Below are 14190 nucleotides of genomic sequence, written 5' to 3'. Positions count from 1 at the left end.
TTTTTACCAAATGTCATAATCGTCATTCTAGTGGACTTGAAATTGGGCTTCGATTTAAATAAAACGTGATGGAGCCGCCATCGATCATTTATTTTTTAAAAATTAGGTTGATTAGACATCTTAATTTATCACCTTACATGATCTGCGTTTTACCAGAAATATGTCGGGTTCGGGAGTCTGTTACAATCAAGGAAGGATTAGCACCCTTGCACTGTCCTTTTGGTACTAATTTAATTTCTCGGTTGGCTTAATTGCAAAAATTAAAAGTTAAATTAAAAATTAAAATTCGATCCAAATTACTTACCTCTGATCGATTAAAAGTATCCTTAAAAGGTCAAAAAGATGTTAGATTGAAAAAAAAAATATTGAATGGATCAAAAGGAAAAATTAACCAAATGTTAAACTTTAATGCTTTGAACGAAACAAAGAAAAAAAGAAATACATATATATGTACATGCCGAAAAATAAATGGAAATAAAATTAACAGAATGGAATGCTAAAAATAAATAGAACAAATTCATGTCACGTAAAGGAACATATCACACATATTAAAAACATGAAGTGATGAAGAGGGCGATGAAAAGAAAAGGTCAATTAAACTAAAATAAAAGAAAAATGTCAATTGCAAGATCAAGTACAAACAAAGAGAACTTAAGAATTAATTAAAGTAAAATGAAAATAAGAGAAATAATAAAAATAAAAATAAATAAAAAACGATCAATGTCGGATCAAGAACTCGTAAAGTATAATAGCCTTTTAAATATAATTAAATGAAAACATGAAATAAATAAAGAAATGACCGAATGCAAAATGAAATAAAGTGAACGGTGAATTTAAGAGGAAAACCTTAATTAAAATTAAATAAAAGCACAAAATAGGTTTTCCAGAAAACTATAAGGACCAATGATGCAATTTGACCCTACCCGTGAGAAAACTCGTTGATCCTCAGGGGATCCGAATGGGTTTTCAAGTCGGCTATAAAGCCCAAAACCTTGAAACATGTTTAATTTTCCCCTCACTCTAAAAAACGGATCAAAACAAACTTTTTATTTTTCTCTGAAATGTTCTTCACATACGAAGAACATTCGGCCGATGTTCATAGAGAACCCAGTTTCCGGTCATACTCCATCTCGTCGGTCGTCGTAGACTGACATCAGTTGCCGTTCATCGACGGTGAAACCCAACCTTTTTTACACCATTCGAAAGCTTTCACTCTCCTCTTTCCAAATCCACCACCAATCTTATAAAAAAACCTCGAGGAGGGCTAGATCTAAGAAAGATCTTTCACATGCCCTCCTCCCTATCATTGGTTTCCTCTTTTCGTGGGGGTTTTTCGAGCCAAAAAGAAAAACAAACAACAAAAATAAAAACCGAGACCAATAAATACCTCAAGAATAGAACCGAGAAAGGTAAAAATGATACCTTTTTATTGACGTTTTATTTTCGAGATTACAAGTGTTTTTTTCCTTCAATCTAACTTGTCTTTTATTTTAACTTTGCAGGGATTTTTAGACTTAGGGATCCCTTCTTTTCCGTTCGGTTTAGAGCTTTATTTAGATTAAAATATTGAATGCTTTCCCCTTTTCGTTCGGTTTGATTCTCACGAAACCCACGTTGCGCCAAGAAATCTGGAAATGGGTTGTTTGTTGATGCTGGGATGAAGACTCTTCAAGCTCTAGAATGTTATCATTTCGACCGTCGAATGGCAAGTTGATCCGACGATCCAGGACACGCGGCACTGAAGGAAAAGGAGACGAAACCCTTGCTTCACTGGGGCAGGCTTCCCGTGTGCTGGACTTGGTCTGCTGGGCCTAGTGGGGCAGCTTTCGGGTTGGACCTAACACAAAAAACAAAAGAAATAAAAATAATAATAGTAATATATAATAATATGTACTGATATAATATATGTATTATAAAATATAAATACACAATGTAATAAATATGTACATATATTATATAGTATAAACATATAATATAATATAATATAATATAATATAATATAATATAATATAATATAATATAATATAATATAATATAATATAATATATTTATACTATATAATATAAACTTATAATTATATAATGTACTATATAATATAATATATATGTATGCTATACCATATAAACATATAGTATATTTATACTACATAATATAAATGTACCATAAGATATATAAAATATATAATAATATACTATATATAAAGGGTCAGACGAAAATGTATGTCAACACCAAATATATAATATCACACTTTTTAGATCAGATTAACTGTCATTTTGTGATTAAGAAAAAAAAAGGATGAAGCAGTAAAGCATAAAGAGTAAAAAAGAATGGGAAGAAGATCTGGTTTGCTTTTCCATCTTTTTGTATGTGTTTGGTGAATAATTTAGGGTTTAAAATTATAAAGAGTTTCGAGGCAGTCAAAAGTAGATTTAGTATTTTATTTTTATTGGCCGCTTTCTTTTTTCTCTTTTTGCTTTACCGCCATGTTTGTAATCTATGCCTGTTTTTAAGGTATGGGTTTTTGGCACTTTCTTTGACACGTCTCATTATTCATGAATCATGCATACATAGAAATATGATAATAAAATATAATTTAAAATATAAAACATGTATAAACCAAGTCACTTTAGTAATTAAGAAATTATTGTTATTCTTTAAGATTTTAGATTCGAAAATAAATATATATGAATTTATTCTTTCTGATTTAGATAGAAAATCATAATCGGTGATAAAATGGTTGTTGATCGATATTTTTGTGTTTAAGAAAGTTGGTCATGAAGGATGAAAAATAATATTGAGGAAGGTTTTGCCCTTTTCTAGTTTTGGTTATAGGTATTTATAGTAACATTTATTGCATATGTTAATTACGGGATCATTGTGATTATTCATAGATTAACTTACTAGAAAGGTTTGGTCGTCAAATTTTGAATTACGTTATAGTAGACTGGAGGGCTTAGAAGTAAAAAAATGTCTAAAAACCTTAATTGACAGTGTTGGCAGTCTCAAGTTTTAACAACTCCAATCTATGGAAGACTTATAAGTTTCTGAAAACCATCTCCGATTGTATAAATAAGTTTTGAACGGGACGAGACTTTATACAATTTATACAAAATAAAAATTTAAACATAAATACCTAAAATTTTGAGACATTATCTTAACCAAAAATACTTTGATTGGAGCATTAATGACACAACTAGAAATGGATCAGAAGGGACACACCACTCCTGAACATACATACTATCACCTTCCAAATTGCCCATCAATTCTCACTCATTTTCAAAGTGTTGTCCCCCTACCATATTCTCTACTTACGCCATACACTTTTTTCTTTAATATTTAAGGGTTTTTCTATTACATTTTTTTGGGATAAAATAGGTTTTTATAAAAAAAATTATAAAATATAAACACGTAAAAGCAAACAGAAGAATAATACACCAGCAAAACACCCATGAATACTACTGCCTCACAATACCTCATCATAAATCGGTGGAGTTTATCGTCATTTTTTTTAGAGTTAATTGTATCATATGTTTTCAAATTATAATTCTTATTTTAAACTATCCTTAAACTTTTTAATATTTTAATTTTATCCTTAAATTATGACTCTCATTTCAAATTAGTCCTTAAACTTATGAATATTTCAATTTCATCCCTAAACTATGAACCTCTTTCTAAATTGGTCCCAAAACTTTTTGAACGTTCTAAATTCATCTAAATACATAATTAGTTTAAACCATAATTTAACCTAAATTTTGTTTTTTTTTCAAACCTATAATAATATAACTTGGCCTACGATTTTATTAATCAAGGATGTGATTAGTATTAGGGATGAGCAAAACTCGACTTGAAAAATCAAATTTTTCGACTTGACTCAACTCGAAAATGCTAGAATCGAATTGACTTAGTTATAATTTCATAAACTTTGCTCGACTCGAAAAAATTTCAAGTCAAGTTCGAGTTATAAAATAGGAATCGTTAACTCTAATAACCCGAATTTTTTTTACTCGACTCGATTGAACGCTCAATATATATATAGTTTGAGACAAAAATTAGAATATTCAAAAAGTTTGGGGATCAATTTAGAAAAAAGGTCATATTTTGAGGATGAAATTGAATTATTCAAAAGTTTGAGAACAAATTTAAAATAATAATCATAATTTAGGGGAAATGACCATCCAGCTCAGTTGGTAGAGCACAAGGTTCTTAACCTTGAGGTCGTGAGATCGAGTCCCATGGAGGGTATTTCATAATTTGGAGGTCTCCTACGGAAGCTGCTCTCAACCTAGTGTTGTGGGCAGCCTATTATCTTACCTCCCCCTTACCCCATTACATATGGGAACAAGGGACAGCCATTCAATCATAATTTAGGGATAAAATTGAAATATTTAATAGTTTAGGGATCACTTTGGAATATAGATCATACTTCAAGGATATATAATGTAATTAACACTTTTTTATTACATTTAGTGTTATAATTACCGATACGACTTATAGATAGATTAATCTACATTAATTATTGTATGGATTTGTTATGGAACGAATTTTTAATCTACTTTTCTCTACATGATGATGCCTATTTTCTGTCTTCTTATTTCCTTTTGAAACTACAAACAATAACTTGAAGCACCAACTTATTTCCTTTTGCAACTTATTTCCTTTTGCACGAACCAATATCGTTATTGTTCCTAGAAGTCATAGATTCGAGTACTAGCGACTACAATGGTGATTGAACGTTTATTATCAAATGATTAAAAGTATATAGAACATATATTACTTTGTAATCACCTTCATTATGATTGAAACTACAAGCAATAACTTGAAGCAGAACACTTTTCTTAAAAAAAATGAAAAAACAGTATGATAGTTGCATCACAAAATCAAAAAATCGATTTTAGAATTCGAGGATTCGGAGGTTTAATCAGTAACCCTTTCCTAAAAGGTGTTTATTAGGGTTCATGCAACCACTCTTACGAGATGACGTTTATTTCTGTTCGAATCTCGACATTTGTAACCCTTTTTTTTTAAAAAAAAAGACGTCATGGACCGCGAGTCGAGCCTAAGCATAAGCAACTTGGGGTTTGGTCATCTGGTATCATCCCTCCTCCTCTGCTTGTATTAACGGCTTCGAGCATTCTCACCACCTCGTCCATTTCAGGACGTTTCTCTGGATTCGCGTCCCAGCATTTTCTCATGATGTTTGCTAGAGAACTCGGGCAGTATCTCGGAATATCTGGTCGTAGATTCTGCCGATATACACCACGTAAAATAGGTTCAATCATTTAATGATATATGTGAGAACATAGAGCAGCAAACATGCGAAATGAGTAGGGCAGTAGCATCCTACACCAAAAGCCGGTATGTAACCAGCGTTAAGATGTCGAAGAAAACAAATGACAAATACCTATAGATCATATTCTTAGAATTATTCGAAACACTTAAAAACCTTTGAACTCTACTGCAACAAGGCTTGCACATGATAATCGAATCGAGAGTTTTAAAAGTGGAAAGAAGAGTAATCATTCTTCACTGCTATTCAAAACCGGCAATGGAACACATCAACGAGACATGCTTTGCTGATAAAATAGAATAACATGAACTAACCTGCCGGACAACTGCAGATGATACGTCGGCAAAGCTAAGATCGGGATAAGGCATATCACAACAATAAATTTCCCACAAGCAAATGCCAAAGCTGTAGACATCACATCTTCTATTGTAGGGCTTACCATCAAGAACCTAAATCAATTTGGCCAATGAATATATATATTAAGATGCGAAGACATAAATGAGCCTCTGATAATTCATGCTTCATCAAGACATCCAAGAATGCCTACCTCAGGGGCCATGTAGCCAAGAGTACCGGTTTCACCAGTCATTCCCGTGGATTCTGAGCTTCAACACGAGCAACCCCGAAATCTGCAATTTTAAGATTTCTGTGAGCATCTAGCAAACATGTTCTCTGTCTTTACATCACGATGTACGATCTTTCTCAAGTGCAGGTAGCTAAGACTGCAATTTGGAATAAGCATACTCGTCAACAGAGAAATATTATTCACAACTCTCGAAAGTCGAAACCAAGGGAAAGATTCACCCTCTAGAGAGGTCCAGAGCAAGTTGGATCACAACCTTAAAAGCGAGTTTCTTTCGCCTATTTCTTATCAAGTATTGTTTCAGCGTGCCACCAGGGAGATACTCGACAACAACACAGCATGCTTTAGAAGAAGGGGATTATGACTTTCGGTTGGAGTTTTTGAGGGAATCTTAAGATTTGAAGTTCCCATTGAGGCCCCGATAAACTGTAACTCAAATCGAAGGGGGGAACAATAGGTTAGAACAGAAATGTTTCAGAAAATGAGAACCGATGAAAACAGAGAACTTGATTATGCAAAGGGATAGCTAAATTTCTCACCAATTATTCTAAATGGAAAGCAATGCATTAAAAAAAAACGCCAATATTTACATTAAAACTTTCGATGCCACGATGATATCAACAAGTGAACATTTCAAAGTAGAATATAATATTGGACCTTTGTAACATTAGGGTGATTGAGCTTGTGCCAAACAGCAACCTCTTGCCGAAACGATGCTCGTAGAGCAGCGGTTTCTGCAGTTGTGGCAATACCATCCTCGCCCCAGTCCAACAGCTTAACTACAATATTGTAAACCAAATCATGAACAGCAAAAGCACTCCGTAAAAGAAACAAACAAAAACACTGATTATGTATAACCATCATCATTTTGATTAGTAGTTTAACACACCACTATCCTGATATAGTGGAATCTGCAAATGTTCGAATACGCAAAAGATAGAGGTGGTCAAACCAAACAAGAAGCCACCACATGTGCAGTTTTCGATCAATTCTTTGGTGCGGGAAAATCGAGAATAAAAAATCAGATTAAATGGGTTGAAACATTAAAAATTCTCCAAAAACCAACAAAAGATCAATAACTCGGAAACAGATAGTAGGAAAACCAATATCAAGCAGAAATATCCAGAATACAACAATCCAAAACAAGATAAAGTCAATTGAATTAAGCACTTTAACGTCAAGAGTTTCAATTGAGCACCCCCGAACCAACACATTAACAAAGCGATCAGCCATCAAAATGTTTTAACTTACACTCATTCCATCAAAATATCGAATACCATGCCTTAGGCTCCGATACAGCTTTAGCACAGATTAACCAGACATATATTAGAGCTAACACTATCTAAACCTCATTGGCATATATTCAGCTCTACGCATGATTGCATTCTTAACTAAGACTGCATGTTAGCCCGTATTTTAACGACAAACTATCATCACAAAATTTAATCACATACTAACATATATTTACAAGAGGAACTCAACGATTAGCAAAATACCAATGAGTCATTGCTGCTTAAACAGAATTCTCAAGCTGCATCAAGTAATTTGGGAATTTTGATCAACAACAACAAGTTACAAAGCATAATCATTGTTTTCTTTAACCTCTTATCTTCTGCATAAGATCAAAATTAAAGACAAAGATTACCTGCAACATCTTGATTATAGTAAGTGGCACGATAAACCATAGGTTCCATGATCTATAACATTCCCTAAATCCAACTTAGCCAAATCAATCTCCCATTCCTCCATAGGCCTTTCCTTCTCAATGTTCCTAGACCAAACCCTGCTTAAGTGCTTCTCCAGCTGCATGTCTAAGCTTTTTAAATCGATTTTATCGGCTCGAAAGATCATGCCTTTGCTGCTAAAGCTTGCATTACCCTTCAGCTTTGAATCTTCCCCACCACCTGGTTTCATTGGTGACTTGAGACCACTATCTTCTTCTCCACTTTTCAAATCCATAACTCGAAAAGAAGATTTAACAATACCAACAACTTGAAAACAAGAATCAAAACCCCATGGAATCAAACTACAAAAAGGGTTGCAGAACTCCAGAAAGTGGATTAAATATCAATTAAATAAAAACAGTTGAAACAACATGTATACATATGATGAAAGACTAAAAAAAAAAAGTTTCACCAACCCCAATTCCTATTAGAACTCTGTATCCAAAATTGACCTTATAACCCAAACTTTTTAAATATTCAGACCGTGAATTAATGAAATTATGTAACTTTAATAAAAACAAAACAAAATCTTCTTCCCCATCACTAACTTTTTTAAATAATTATAAACAGACAAGAACAGAAACAAAAATGCTAAAAGAAATCAACCCAATTCCCACCATTACACGAATTGCTCTGATCCAGAATTTAGATAAAAAAAAAACTAAAATTTTAACTAAACCCCAAGAAGGAGAATCAGGAATACAAAGTAGAGTAAGCAAAATGCAATAACAAATAATCAAAAGCCCTTTGAAAAAGAAGCTTCAAAAGAGATAATTAAGACGAAAATGTTGACTTTAAATTAAATTTCTATTGGGGAAGAAGGCTGAGGGAACAAAAGAGGTCGGTGGTGCTGTCGTTGAATTTCATTTCATTTCATTATCCAAAACTAAAAAAAAATGGAGAAGAAAGGTAATTGAGAGGATAAAGGAAACGAGAGAAATAGTAAAAATAATCTTCTTTTCTCGGCTAAAAAAGGAAGGGAACATCTATGGAGGAGATTAATAAAAGCACAAAAACAAATCCAATGAAAGACCGAAGAATTTAATTTAGGATTTGGATACAGAAGAAGAAGACTTGTTTATTTAAAATAGGGATAAATCAATGTTTAGTCCCTAAACTTGGTAAATCTCCTCAATTTGATCCCTATTAATTTCTAAACTTATAACTTTTCTCTTTTCTAATTTATTGATGATATGACACCATTAGGGATGACAATGAGTTGGATTGGATCAAATATTTGTCTCACTCGAACTTAATTCAAAAATTAAATCACTTCATCTGCATTGAATTTGACTCAAGTTTAGGAAGGTTCAACCAGCTCGAAATCTCACATGTTTTTTGAAGTTATAACTCACACTCGTACTTAACTCATCATATATTTATACATGATTCTTTTTTATTATATAAAATAAGAATCTAATTGAAAAAGTAATATAGTAAAGTATATAATTATTGTTAGGTATGGCTCATAAATATACCAGTAAAGAGGACAGGAGATGGAGCGAAGTGAGCGAAGCGAACATCAACTGTCCTTACAAAGAAAGTCTTGTTGTGGGGTTACAAATTATGTGAGTTGGGGGTGCGGGGACGTAGCCCCCGCGGTACGGTACATGGTTGATTTTGTAATTATGTACCAGGGTTTTCTATTATAAATAGAGATGTAACCTAGACCTAAAATATCATTGAATAAAATTCTAGCGCCGCCTAGGCACCGAGGACGTAAGCACATTGCCGAACCTCGTAAAAATTCTCGTGTTCTTTCGTTTTCTTTACCCGTTTTCGTCAACAATTGGTATCAGAGCCAGGAGCAAAATTCGAAGTCGCGAAATTCGATGGTCAGGGTAACTTCGGATTATGGCAAACGAGGGTGAAGGATCTATTGGCGCAACAAGGGATCTTGAAGGCTTTGCGACCTACAAAGCCGGCGTCGATGGATGAGGAAGATTGGGAAGAATTGCAGCAGCGAGCGGCAGGAACCATACGATTATGCTTGGCGGACGAGGTCATGTATCACGTCATGCATCTATCTTCTCCAGACGAAATTTGGAGGAAGTTGGAAAGTTAGTTTATGTCCAAATCTTTAACGACAAAACTGTATCTGAAGCAGCGGTTGTATGGGCTGAAGATGCAGGACGATCACGATTTGGCGCAACACGTGAATGTCTTCAATCAAATCGTTTCTGATCTGGCTAGGCTTGATGTGAAAATTGAGGATGAAGACAGAGCGATGATTCTGTTGTGTTCGTTGCCTTCCTCTTACGAACACATGGTGACTACTCTTACATATGGGAAAGAGACTATCAACGTTGAGGAGATTACTGCAGCCTTGTTGGCTCACAACCAGCGGAAGCAGAATGCAGGGGAAAGCTCTCAAGCCGATAGCTTATATGTCAAGGGTAATCGAGATCGTGGACGGAAGCCAGAGAAGGTAGGGTCCGAGAAGCGGAATTCCAGATCCAAATCCAGGGATAAGAAGACGATTCACTGTTACAAGTGCAAGGAGGCGGGACATATGAAGCGAGACTGACCGAAGTTGAAAAAGCAGACTGATGAGAAGCGTGATGGCTCATCAAAGTCTGTGAACGTGGTCGAGGATGATACTTCTGATTGTAGTGAGGGTGATATGCTTTCTATTTCAACGACACAATTGACGGATGCTTGGATTCTTGATTCTGGATGTTCTTATCACATCACGCCAAATAGGGAATGGTTTTCGACATACAGGCCGGTTAATTCTGGTTCGGTTTATTTGGGTGATGATCGATGTTGCAATATTGTTGGTATTGGTGATGTCAGAATTAAGATGCACGATAGCTCCGTTCGGACGTTGAGTGGTGTTCGACATATCCCAGACTTGAAGAAGAATTTGATTTCCTTGGGCACTTTGCACAAGAATGGTTTTATCCCTAAGGCTGACGAGGATAGGGAAACCATTCGGATTGTTAAAGGAGCATTGACTGTGATGAAAGGCAAGATGACTGCAGGGAATATCTACAGATTGTTAGGGAGTACCGTTGCAGGTGGAGTTCACTCTGTTGAGTCCTGTGATGATACGACAAACTTGTGGCATATGCGCCTTGCTCATCTTAGTGAACGTGGTATGGCAGAATTACACAAGAGAAACTTGTTGCATGGTGTCAAAAGCTGTAAGCTCGATTTTTGCAAGTATTGTGTTCTTGGTAAACAGACTAAAGTCCGTTTCAAGACTGCGAAGCACACAACTCAAGGGATTCTTGATTATGTGCATTCTGATGTATGGGGGCCTTCCACGACATCGTCTTTGGGTGGATCTAGGTACTATGTTACTTTTATTGATGATTTTTCACGGAAAGTTTGGGTGTATTTTTGAAACAGAAATCTGAAGTTTTTGAGAAGTTCAAGCTGTGGAAAGCTGAGGTAGAAAACCAAACAGGACGAAAAATCAAGTGTTTGCGGTCTGACAATGGTACGGAGTACACAGATTCACAGTTCCTACAATTCTGTAAGGAGCATGGGATTCAGAGGCATTTTACAGTGCACAAGACACCACAACAGAATGGTGTTGCGGAACGAATGAACAGGTCGTTGAATGAAAGAGCCAGATGTTTGCGGTTGAATGCGGGGCTTCCCAAACACTTCTGGGCTGAGGCTGTTAACATGGCGTGTTACCTTATCAACAGATCGCCAAGGGCATCGCTGGCTGGGAAAGTTGCAGAAGAGGTATGGACTGGTCATGATGTTAGTTTTGATAACTTACGGATTTTTGGTTGTCCTGCTTATGTGCATGTACCTGCTGATGAGAGATCCAAACTTGATGCAAATCGAAGGAGTGCATTTTTCTGGGTTACAAGAAAGGTGTCAAAGGATTCAAGTTCTGGGATCCAGTTGCGAAGAAAGTTGTGATTAGTAGAGATGTCGTTTTTGATGAACAATCTATGTTGCAGCAGAAGCAAGACACGACAGTGGTAGATTTCGAGCAGTTTCCAGTTGAGAAACCAGAAACTTCTCAACCGACTTCTGGTGGTTCCACTACGGATGATTTGCAGGATTATAGTCTCGCCAGAGACAGGGTGAGACGGACGAATATAAAGCCTCCGACCAGATTGGGTTTTGAAGACTTGGTATCTTTTGCACTTACTGTTAGCAGTGATGATCCAGTTACTTTTCATGATGCCGTTACTAGTCAGGAAAACGACAAGTGGATGGCAGCCATGGTTGAGGAGATGGAGTCTTTGAATCACAATCGCACATGGGAGCTAGTTCCCCTTCCTGAGGGTAAGAAGCCGATTGGTTGCAAATGGGTGTATAAGAAGAAACCAGCAGTAACAGAAAAAGAGGGGGAGAAGTTCAAGGCTCGTTTGGTAGCGAAGGGTTTTTCACAGCAGAAAGGAGTTGATTATGATGAAATCTTTTCTCATGTGGTCAGGCACACTTCAATCCGAGCAGTACTTGCATTGGTGGCTAGTTGGGATTTGCATTTAGAGCAGATGGATGTTAAAACTGCTTTTTTTGCATGGTGATTTAGAGGAGCAGATCTACATGCGGCAACCTGAAGGTTTCACTCAACCTGGAAACGAGCATTTAGTTTGCAGATTGAAGAAATCTTTGTACGGGTTAAACAGTCTCCGAGACAGTGGTATAAACGGTTTGACTCATATATGATCAAGATTGGCTACAACCGATGTGAGTATGATTGTTGTGTCTATGTTAAGAGCCTTGATGATGGTTCTTTTATTTTTCTATTACTGTATGTTGATGATATGTTGATTGCTGCGAAGAACATGGATGATGTTATCGGTTTGAAAACTTATTGAGTCAGGAATTTGATATGAAAGATTTAGGTGCTGCAAAGAAAATTCTTGGAATGGAAATTTGCAGGGACAGAGACTCAAGGAAACTGCGGATATCTCAACGGGGTTATGTTGAGAAAATGCTAGAAAGGTTTGCGATGAGCAGCGCGAAACCAGTTAGCACTCCATTGGCGAATCACTTTAAGCTCTCATCAGAACAGTGCCCTAAGACAGATAAGGAAGCTGAAATATGGCAAAGGTTCCGTATTCTAATGCTGTTGGCTGCTTGATGTATGCGATGGTATGTACTCGTCCTGATTTAGCTCATGCTGTTAGTCAAGTTTGTAAGTACATGTCTAAACCTGGTAAGCAACATTGGGATGCAGTCAAGTGGATCTTTCGGTACTTAAAAGGTACTGTGGGACATGGAATTATTTTTGGGAGTCAGCGGGATAATCCTTTGGTTGTAGGATATGTGGATTCAGATTATGCAGGTGACTTGGATAATAGAAGATCTACGACAGGGTATGTGTTTACTCTTGGTGGAGGGCCTATTTGCTGGAAGTCTACTGTTCAATCTGTCGTGGCACTATCTACAACTGAAGCTGAATACATGGCAGCGGCTGAAGCTACAAAAGAAGCTTTATGGCTTACTGGTTTAGTGAAGGAGTTGGGTGTTCAACAAGGTGGAGTTCAGTTGCTTTGTGATAATCAAAGTGCTATTCACTTGGCTAAGAATCAGGTGTATCGTGCTAGAACTAAACATATTGATGTAAGGTTCCACAAGATCAGAGAGTTGGTTGCATCTGGAGAGGTTTTGTTTCAGAAGGTACATACTGATGAGAATGCCGCTGATATGTTCACCAAGCCAGTTACGACAGACAAGTTCAAGCATTGCTTGGACTTGTTGAATGTTTCGAGTTGTTAAAGAATCAAGGTAACCCAACCCACATTGAAGTTTCCAAGGGGCATGATATTCGCCAAGGTGGAGATTTGTTAGGTATGGCTCATAAATATACCAGTAAAGGGGGGCGTAGCCCCCGCGGTACGGTACAGGGTTGATTTTGTAATTATGTACCAGGGTTTTCTATTATAAATAGAGATGTAACCTAGACCTAAAATATCATTGAATAAAATTCTAGCGCCGCCTAGGCACCGAGGACGTAAGCACATTGTCGAACCTCGTAAAATTCTCGTGTTCTTTCGTTTTCTTTACCCGTTTTCGTCAACAATTATAATTATCTTTAAATATATACAGATAATTATAATACTATGTTTGGTCGATTCGAGTTAGATTTTTTATTCTAAACTTAAGATTGACCCGACTTGATCACACCCTTCAAAAATATGACTGAAACCAAATTCAAATTTTCAAATATAAAATAAATATTATCAAATTAAATTAAACCAAAATTCAAAACTCATCAAATTTAAATAAAATGTCCATCATTTTGTACAATTTAAGAATACTACCCCCTCCGGATCAGAAAAAAAGTGTCCCGACAGAACCCCCCCCCCCAAATCTTAGGTCGACGTGGATTAAAATTTTTAGAGATTAAATTGAAAATTTATTGAGTTTGAGGACTAAATTTTAATTTATGCCTTTAAGAAAAGCAAGGTCAAGAACAAAAATTCCTTGTTGCATGTGATTGTTCTGCTTCCTTAATCAAATCAACCAGTTATGATTTTTTGTCTTTTAAAATTAGTAAGGGTAAATATAATTTTCGGTGTCCAACTTTGGCATTTATATTCAATGTAGTACTCAATTTTTTATATTATTAATAATTTAATTATTTTATATATAATGTTAAAACTGTTATACCCATT

The 14190-nt window shown here is 35.8% G+C and overlaps 1 pseudogene; it reads right to left on the bottom strand.

The window, feature by feature from the left end:
- Positions 1-4864: 4864 nt before the first annotated feature.
- Positions 4865-8018, bottom strand: LOC120191721 (annotated as a pseudogene).
- Positions 8019-14190: the final 6172 nt, after the last annotated feature.

This window comes from Hibiscus syriacus, unplaced genomic scaffold (assembly GCF_006381635.1).
Source record: "Hibiscus syriacus cultivar Baekdansim isolate YM2019G1 unplaced genomic scaffold, ASM638163v2 tig00116971_pilon, whole genome shotgun sequence".
Classification (NCBI taxonomy): Eukaryota; Viridiplantae; Streptophyta; class Magnoliopsida; order Malvales; family Malvaceae; genus Hibiscus; species Hibiscus syriacus.
This window is presented reverse-complemented; position numbering and strand designations above follow the sequence as displayed.